We start from the raw sequence: 8,999 nt of genomic DNA on the forward strand, positions 1-8,999 counted from the left end.
GTGACAGTACAAATCAGTGGAAAAACCTTTTCAAATGCCTTAGTTGATTTAGGGGCTGCAATTAATATTTTAACAACCACCACTTGTCAAAAACTGGGCATTACATCAACAGAACGGACATCGACTTTATTAGAACTAGCTAATCGATCAGTGTTTAGGCTAGAGGGGACACTACATGATGTCATGGTATCCATTGATTCTTGGGAATATCTTGCCGAATTTCTGATAATAAACCCCAAAAACCAACTTGATGGACATCCATTTAGTTTAGGCAGACCTTGGCTCGCAACCACTGATGCTTATATTGGTTGCCAACAAGGCAGCATGACCATAACTATAGGGAGTAACATCAAGAATCTAGCCATATACCCTCCTGCTTAAGCAAGTGTCATGATAATAAAAACTAACAAACATCCTATATCATACCTCACTGAAAACATTATATCCCCATTAACCATAGAAGATGCCCTCAATTTCAAAGATCAAACAGAGGATGATGTTATTAACAACTTTATTAACCAAGCTAAATCCAGATCCCACATACAATGTCACATGATAGAGGCAGCATTTGATAATGAATTAGAAGAATATCCTCTCAAAGACACTCATGATCAAACAATACCTACTACCTCTGTGTCAAATAGCAAAACTATAGAGATTAAGCCAGGAAAAACTTTAAACATTAATAGCAACCTAACTCCCGAACAAGAATAGAAGCTAATCCAACTACTGAGAAAATACTAGGAAGCATTTGCATGAGATTATCTAGACATGAAAGGAATTGACCCCCAGTTATGTACACACCACATTTACATAGAAAAGGATGCAAGACCTATTCACCAACCCCAAAGGAGACTTAACCCTCATCTTAAAGACATTGTCAAAGCTGAACTGCAAAAACTTTTAGATGTAAGCTTTATTTATCCTATCTCCAATAGCAAATGGGTCTCTCCACTTGTAGTGGTGCCAAAGAAGAATGGAAAGTGGAGGATTTGTGTAGATTATGGAGAACTAAATAAAGAAACACAAAAAGACCACTTTCCCCTTCCATTCATTGACCAGGTATTAGATACTTTAGCAGGAAAGAAATTCATTTCCTTCTTGGATGGCTTCAATGGATACAATCAGATTCAGATTGCCCCTGAAGACCAAGACAAAACTACTTTTACTTGTCCTTGGGGAACGTTTGCTTATAGAGTTTTAACATTTAGCCTATGCAATGCCCTTGCCACATTTCAAAGGGCTATCCTCAGCATCTTTTTAGATTTAAGAAATGAAGGGCTCGAATTATATATGGATGCTTTTACACCATACGAAGATGATTTCGACCCAACATTAGACACACTGGAAAGGGTGTTGTAATGATGCATTGCCACCAGGCTCTTCTTGAGCCATGAAAAATGCTATATGATGATGACTGAAGGACTCATCCTAGGTCATTATATCTCAGCAGCTGGAATACAGGTAGATCCCACCAAAATTCAGATAATCTTGTAAATATCTACTCCTACCACATAGACAAAGGTACGCAGTTTTCTTGGATTTTCTGGTTATTATAGGAGATTTATAGAACAGTTTTCTCACATTGTTGCACCTCTATATGCACTAACAGGAAATGTTGAATTTGTTTCGATAGATAAATGTGATTGTGCTTTTGAGGATCTGAAAAAGATCGTGTCAATAGCCCCAGTACTCAGAGGTCCAAATTGGGACCTGCCATTCCAAATTTCATCAGATGCTTTAGACACAGCTATTGGAGCAGGTCTTGGGCAGGAAGAAGACAAAAAACCATACACAATTTATTATATTAGCAAGAATTTTTCTCCTGCTGAGTTGAACTATACTATTACTGAAAAAGAATTTTTAACTGTGATTCATGCTGTAAATAAATTTAGGAATTATATTATTGGATATCCTGTTGTTTTATATACAGATCACTCTGCCATAAAATATTTAGCAAATAAACCAATCACAAATGGTAGAGTAACCAGATGGCTGATTTTATTGCAGAAATTCGATATCACAATAAAAGACCAACCTGGAAAAGAAAATCCTGTAGCTGACTTTCTCTCACGAATGCCAAAACCAGTGGATGCAACAGCGGTCGAAGATCAATTTCCAGATGAACATTTGTTCGCTGTTACTGTCAAAACAGCCTAGTATGCTGATGTTGCGAATTATTTAGCAGTAGGAAAGTTACCAAAACATCTGACTCCCAATGAACGAAAGCAGATTGTCTAGCGTAGTAAATGATTTGCCTAGATTGGGGGCTACCTATTCCATACAGGGGCGGGTATGCACATTAGAAGATGCGTCCGTGAAGATGAATTTTTTGACATTTTGAAAGCCTGTCATGACAGACCATGTGGCAGACATTTCGTAGATCGAAGAACTAGTCACAAAGTCCCGCAAATAGGGTATTATTGGCCCACAATCTTCAAAGATGCAAAGAAGTTTGTTTAAGCTTGTGATAGCTGCCAAAGAGTAGGACACCCTGGATAGTTTGATGAAATTCCCTTGAACCTACAGCTAGTCATTGAACCATTCGAACAATGGGCGCTCAATTTTATTGGTCCCATCAATCCATCATCAAAGCAGAAAGCATATATTTTGTTAGAAACAGAATATGTCACCAAATGGGTTGAAGTAGAGGCATTGCTAAGAGCTACAGAAGATTCCGTCATTCAGTTCCTGTTCCACATATTTGTGCGATATGGTATCCCAAGAGACATAATCATGGATGGAGGGCCATAGGTTGCTGGTAATAAAAATGCTGCAACACTAAAAAACCATCATATTCAGCATAACATTACTATTCCATACCACCCATAGGTGAATGGCCAAGTAGAAAGCACGAATAAGGTAATAGAAGCGATACTGACAAAAACCATTGCGTCACACAGATGTGATTGGGCCACAAGATTGTCGGAAGCCTTGTGCGCATATAGAACAACACGGAGAAGCACTACTGGATATTCACCATATCAGCCAGTATTTGGAAAGGAACCCATCTTTCCAATAGATTCGAAATACAGACCTTGAGAACAGCATAAGAAGTCGGTCTAGATTTAAACGAGGCCCAGATTAATAGACTACAAAAGATCAATGAGTTGGATGAAATTGGGCGCTGCTCTTCAACATACTGCATTAATCCAACAACAGAGAGCCAAATGGCATGACGACCTCATAAAAAAGAAAGCCTTTCGTGAAGGAGATTGGGCGCTCCTATACGATTCCAGGTTTCAAGATTTTTCGGGGAAACTTCAGACTCGCTGGCTGGGACCATACGAAATCTAGAAGGTACATGATAATGACACCATTAATTTAATCACCATCGATGGATCTGGACATACCTTTAAGGCAAATGGCCACCAAGTTCGATTGTACCGCAAACCACTCACTTAGGAATCCTTCTACCAGCAACTCAGGGAGGACTCCAACATGCAAATTCTAGTCGAGGAAGTGAACTCTTCCTCACCTTTGGTTCATTAAGTAATTTGATTGCTTTCAAATTTTGTACATAATTCTTTTGTTTTGTTTTCTGTACAGATTTCTGTATTTCTGCAATTTTTGCATTTTGCTATTCCTTTCGGATGAAACAACATTTTCACCATTATGCTGTTCCTTTTCGAAGGAGCAAAACTTCTGCATATTGTTGTTCCTTTCTGAAGGCTCAGCATTCTCACCACTTTGCTATTCCTTTTTGAAGGAACAACGCTTTTTTCATTCTGCTGTTCCTTTTTGAAGGAACATTAGTTCCGCCTTTTTATTGTTCCTTTCTGAAGGAATAGCAATTTTATGTTTTGCTATTCCTTTCTGAAGGAACAACACTTTTGAATTCTGCTGTTCCTTTCTGAAGGAACAACATTTTTGCCATTTGTCATTCCTTTCCGAAGGAACAACATTTTTTGCATCCTACTGTTCCTTTCCGAAGGAACAACAGTCTGCCATTTTGCTGTTCCTTTTCGAAGGAACAACACTTTCACGTCTTGTTGTTCCTTTCTGAAGGAACGACACTTCTGCCTTTTTTCTATTCCTTTCTGAAGGAACAACACTTCCACATTTTTTCTATTCCTTTCCGAAGGAACAACACTTTTGCATTTTTGTTGTTCCTTTCCGAAGGAATAACACTTTCATTTTCTGTTGTTCCTTTCGAAAGGAACAACACTTCTACATTTTTGTTGTTCCTTTCCGAAGGAACAACACTTTCATTTTTTGTTGTTCCTTTCCGAAGGAACAACACTTGCATTTTTTGTTGTTCCTTTCTGAAGGAACAACACTTCCATTTTCTGTTGTTCCTTTTCGAAGGAACAACACTTTCATTTTTTTTTGTTCCTTTCCGAAGGAACAACACTTTCAATTTTTGTTGTTCCTTTTCGAAGGAACAACACTTTCATTTTTCTACTGTTTCTTTCCGAAGGAACAACACTTTCATTTTTTCGCTATTCCTTTTCGAAGGAACAACATTTTCACATTTTTTGTTTGCACTTGTTTTCTTTGTTGTTCCAATTTAGGGACAACTGTTGTTCCTTTCAATGAACAACATTTTCAAGCATATTTTTTTCCTTTTGCTTGTTTTTTTTGTACAGTAGCTATTCTATATTGAGAACAACATTTTTAGAGTGCATTTTCTTATTTGTGTGTTTTACCATTTAGATCATTTTTTGAGTTATGCTCATTTAAAGCACAACTATACATTCATGCAATGAATACCAAAACTAGAGGATACTGAAATCAGAAAATTACATAAAAATCATTATCTTTACAAGAAATTGCTTTGAATTAATAAGAGAAAAGAGGAAAGGACACAACTATTGATCACCTTGCTATCATTATTCTACTAATACCGATATGATTGATTATTTTTATCATGATGGTTCTTCCTAAATTCCCATAATTCTCTTTGATCATTATTAATGAATAAGAATAAAGGGCATATTTTTCTATTGAGATGTTAAGACTTCTTCCACCATCCCTACTCTTAAGGAGTGTTGAACCACCCTCTGTATATAAATAGGAAAAGTGCTATATAAAAGAAAAAAAAGAAGAAAATGTTTATATGATTTCTAACATGGTTTGTCAAATGAAGGATAGGGGGTATCATCAAGAACCATCCTACCATGATCATAATGAAGAAAGTGAAGTGGCATTCCTTTTATGGCCACCACACCAGGGATATGATCCAAGAGGCACATCAAAAAAAATAAAAAATCCTTCGAACGGGAGGTCTCATCACGAGCTGACCTGTCGACCTTTCACTCCTTCCTGGTGAATGACATTATGATTTATTTGGTACCAAGCCAACATAATGGCATCCATTTTGACATTGTAAATCACTTTCCTAAGCATACACAAAGGATTATGGTTCCACGGGTGAAATAAACAACTTTGTCAAGGTTATGGACACCTGTCGGCAACAAAGCTCTGTTGATGGTATTGAAGTCATATTTCTTATACACCAATAATAATTATAAAACCATTCTTCTTATATCTTTATAAATGGTTCAAATGAGATTATGTATATAACCCCTCCAAACCTTTAATACATGAAAATCTATTACAATCAATTATGACATAAAAAGTCAATAATGATCGCATATGACCTTTTATGCACGTCAATTGTCCTATCCTCTAATTCTCGCATCATATCACGACATTTTCTTATTTATTAAGCGATATTATTATACACCTTGATTTCGGAAATCTACTCATCATTGTAAACATGGAATTTCTGTATATGTTGTTCCTTTATGACTCTATACTATGGCAGTTTAGCATGCTACTCCTTCATTTGATGGCTGAGGATGACCTATCACATTGTAGGGGGGGAGAAGGTGACCTGATAATTTGCTGGCATAGATGTCAGCTTATCATTTGGAGAATTATGACTCAGGAATTGCAAAGCTTAATGGTATTTTGTTTCCCAATTTTCATGGCTTGTTGTTCTGAAGCTATTTCCATGTTTTGCTCTGCAACAATTAGTTGTAAATTCGAAATTCGAACAGCTTGCTGTTTCATCATCTTCTCTGTGTTTGCTAACAGTTTGATCAGCCTGCTGTTCCATTGCCATCTCTGTGTTTTTTTTTTACAGTCTTCTAAGCATGGGAGGAATATCAATTCACAAAGAACCACAGGTGTTGATGGTCTCTGATGCTTCATGAGAGATCCTAGCGAGGGCAGGATGGATAGTTTATCTCAACCATCTACAATAATCCAACGAGACGGTGGCAATTGAATTTTTGCAGAACTTGCAAGAACATCACTCCATGGTGAGAGGGAGATAGATAGCAGTCACTGATGACATAATTGTAGAGGTTTCGGGACTGCCAGCCACTAGACCTATGTGGAATCTTAAAAAGGTGAGACTGGGAGACGCCATAAAAATCTTCCAAGATGAAGGGTAGAACCTAATTGTAAGAGGAAAGGGAGTTTTACCAGTAGCCTTAGGAGAGCCATGGGCAGAGTTGGCGAGAATTATGCAGAGCTACAACACTTGTGAGGGTAGGAAATACGTGGTAAGACCACACCACCTTAAAATTTTAGCTATGTTAAAGCAAAAATGCGTTGTGAATTTTCCTGCATTTTTAAATTCTTTATTACAAGATGTTACCCGAAGCATGAAGAAATCTCGCCATGTAGAGTCAGTAGTAAGCCACCACGGGTTAATGCAACTGATAGTTAGTTACAGTCTTTCTCAGTAGCAGAGTAGTTGGGAAGAACTGATTTTCATGATAGACAGGGGATTGGCTTTGCCAGCCCCAAAACAAAAACATGTTGCGAGTACATCGAACAGACCATTGAAATGAAGAAAATTTGTTAGATTGGTATGGATCAGAGGAAGGCTGGAAAATTCCCAGGGGAACATCAGTCAACTGGTGGAAATAGATGATTCAGGAGACGAGCAACCCCCACAATTGGAAGGAGAGGAGAACGAAAAAGAATTGCAGGAAAACAATGAAGGAGAACCAAAGGAAGAGATTGAGTAATCTGGTCAGGAGGAAGAGGAAACAGAGCAACGCATTGGAAGTCCATTGTAAAACCCGCTACAAGAGGATGAATTGGCCCAGATTCTAGACAATATGGGCAAATATGCTCAACCTCTCAGCCCACTAAACCTCCACATCGAAGAAGGACCGAAGGAGCACTCTTCTCACGACAAAAGTGCATCCGAGGAACTCTTTGATGAGGAAGAAGGACTACAGGAGCACTTTGTTCATGATAAAATTGCATCTGAAGAACTGTGTGACGAAGAAGAGGAAGAAGAGGATCACTCTGCCCATGATGAGAGTGTATCTGGAGAGAAGAGTGACAAAGATGAAGAAGAGGAATAATATGTTCCTAGTTAGAATACACCAGAGGAATTCCATGAAGAAGAAGGGGTATAAGAAGAAGTTATCCTAGAGACAGCAAAACAAGCTAGGGTTTCTACCCCTGAACAACTCAATCAGCAGAATGTTGAAGAAACACCCCAAGAAGAAAATCAGGAAATTGGTCAAGGTGAAGATACAATACTAGAGGTGCGAAGCCCAAGCTCAAGTAAACGAATGATTGTTCCTTCCAAGAAAACATAGGAAATTAAAAGAATGTGAGAGGAACAACAAAGACTGCTTAACATGATCAAGCAACTTCGACAACAAATAAGGGTTTTAAAAAAGGACCTCTGTGGTAAAGCATGCAACCACCTCGGCGAAACCCCTTAAGAAAAAGATTAAGAGGACTCAAGTCCAGCCTGCCATTCAAAACCGAAAGTAACAACATCTGGTTGTTTCCCATGTTGAAGTACAAATAGAGAATGTATCGGCCTGTAATAAGGCAATCCAGACAAAGACATAATCCTCTAAGGAAACTCGGGCCATAAAGATGAGACGATGTGATAAGAAAACCCAAGTAGATCTCTTGCCTACAACTATTATGTTGGAAAAGGACCCAAGGATAGCAACTCTGCGAACAGATTTGGCACAAGCCCAACAAACAATAGAGAAACTCATAGAGCAGACTGTCCCTCGAGAAAAATATGAAAAATTGCAACAATAGCTGAAAGACATTAATGCATTAGAAACTCAGGACTTTGAAGGATGGAGAAAAACAGAAGAAAGAGTCACAAAGGTAACTCATGGACTAGACGTAGTCATCAAACAAATGGATACCTTATGCTCTTTGTATATTGACATGCTACCTAGGGGTGATTTTAGGGGCGAATGTTCGCCCTTTGGTGAAATTAAGGGGTTTTAAATTTTTAGTGGGCGATTATTTTGTATCATAGTACATTTTTACAAATCACCTCAAATAGCCCACCTTCTTTTAAGGGAGAGGGTAAAAAAGGTAAATTTAGCCCTTGAAATTAGGAGTTACAACCTTCCATTCGCCCATTTTCAAGAATAGGTTTTATTTAAGTGAATCCTATGGGCCAAAGGCCCAAATACCATATTTATAAAAGAGGTATGGTAAATTAATAAAAATATAAATAAATGAGAAGTATTGTAAATAAATAAAACATCTTTTATATTTACTCCATAAGTCACCTTATATACATGCAAGGGTGTAAACAAATAAAAATATAAGTAAAGTGGAGGTATGGTAAATAAATAAAACGTTTTTTTTATGATTACTCAAAAGGTATGGTAAATAAATAAAAATATAAATAAACTAGACACATGGTAAATAAATAAAACCTCTTTTTATATTTAGTCCATAACCCTCATTCTATTTATGAAGGCTCAAGAAAGAGGTTTTATTTAAGTGAATCCTATGGGCCAAATACCATCTTTGTAAAAGAGGTATGGTAAATTAATAAAAATATAAATAAACGAGAGGTATGGTAAAGAAATAAAACATTTTTTTATATTTACTCCATAAGTCACCTTATATTTACGAACACTCAAAAAATGCGTTATATTTAGATGAAACCTATGGGCAAAATACTATGGGACAAATACCATGGACTAGATTGTTATTAAAACCATGCAAAAAAACATTATTAACCCTAATATTAGTATTAA

This window comes from Pinus tabuliformis, chromosome 5_1 (assembly GCF_031772625.1).
Source record: "Pinus tabuliformis cultivar Carrire ecotype Pingquan chromosome 5_1, CPIR1, whole genome shotgun sequence".
Lineage (NCBI taxonomy): Eukaryota > Viridiplantae > Streptophyta > Pinopsida > Pinales > Pinaceae > Pinus > Pinus tabuliformis.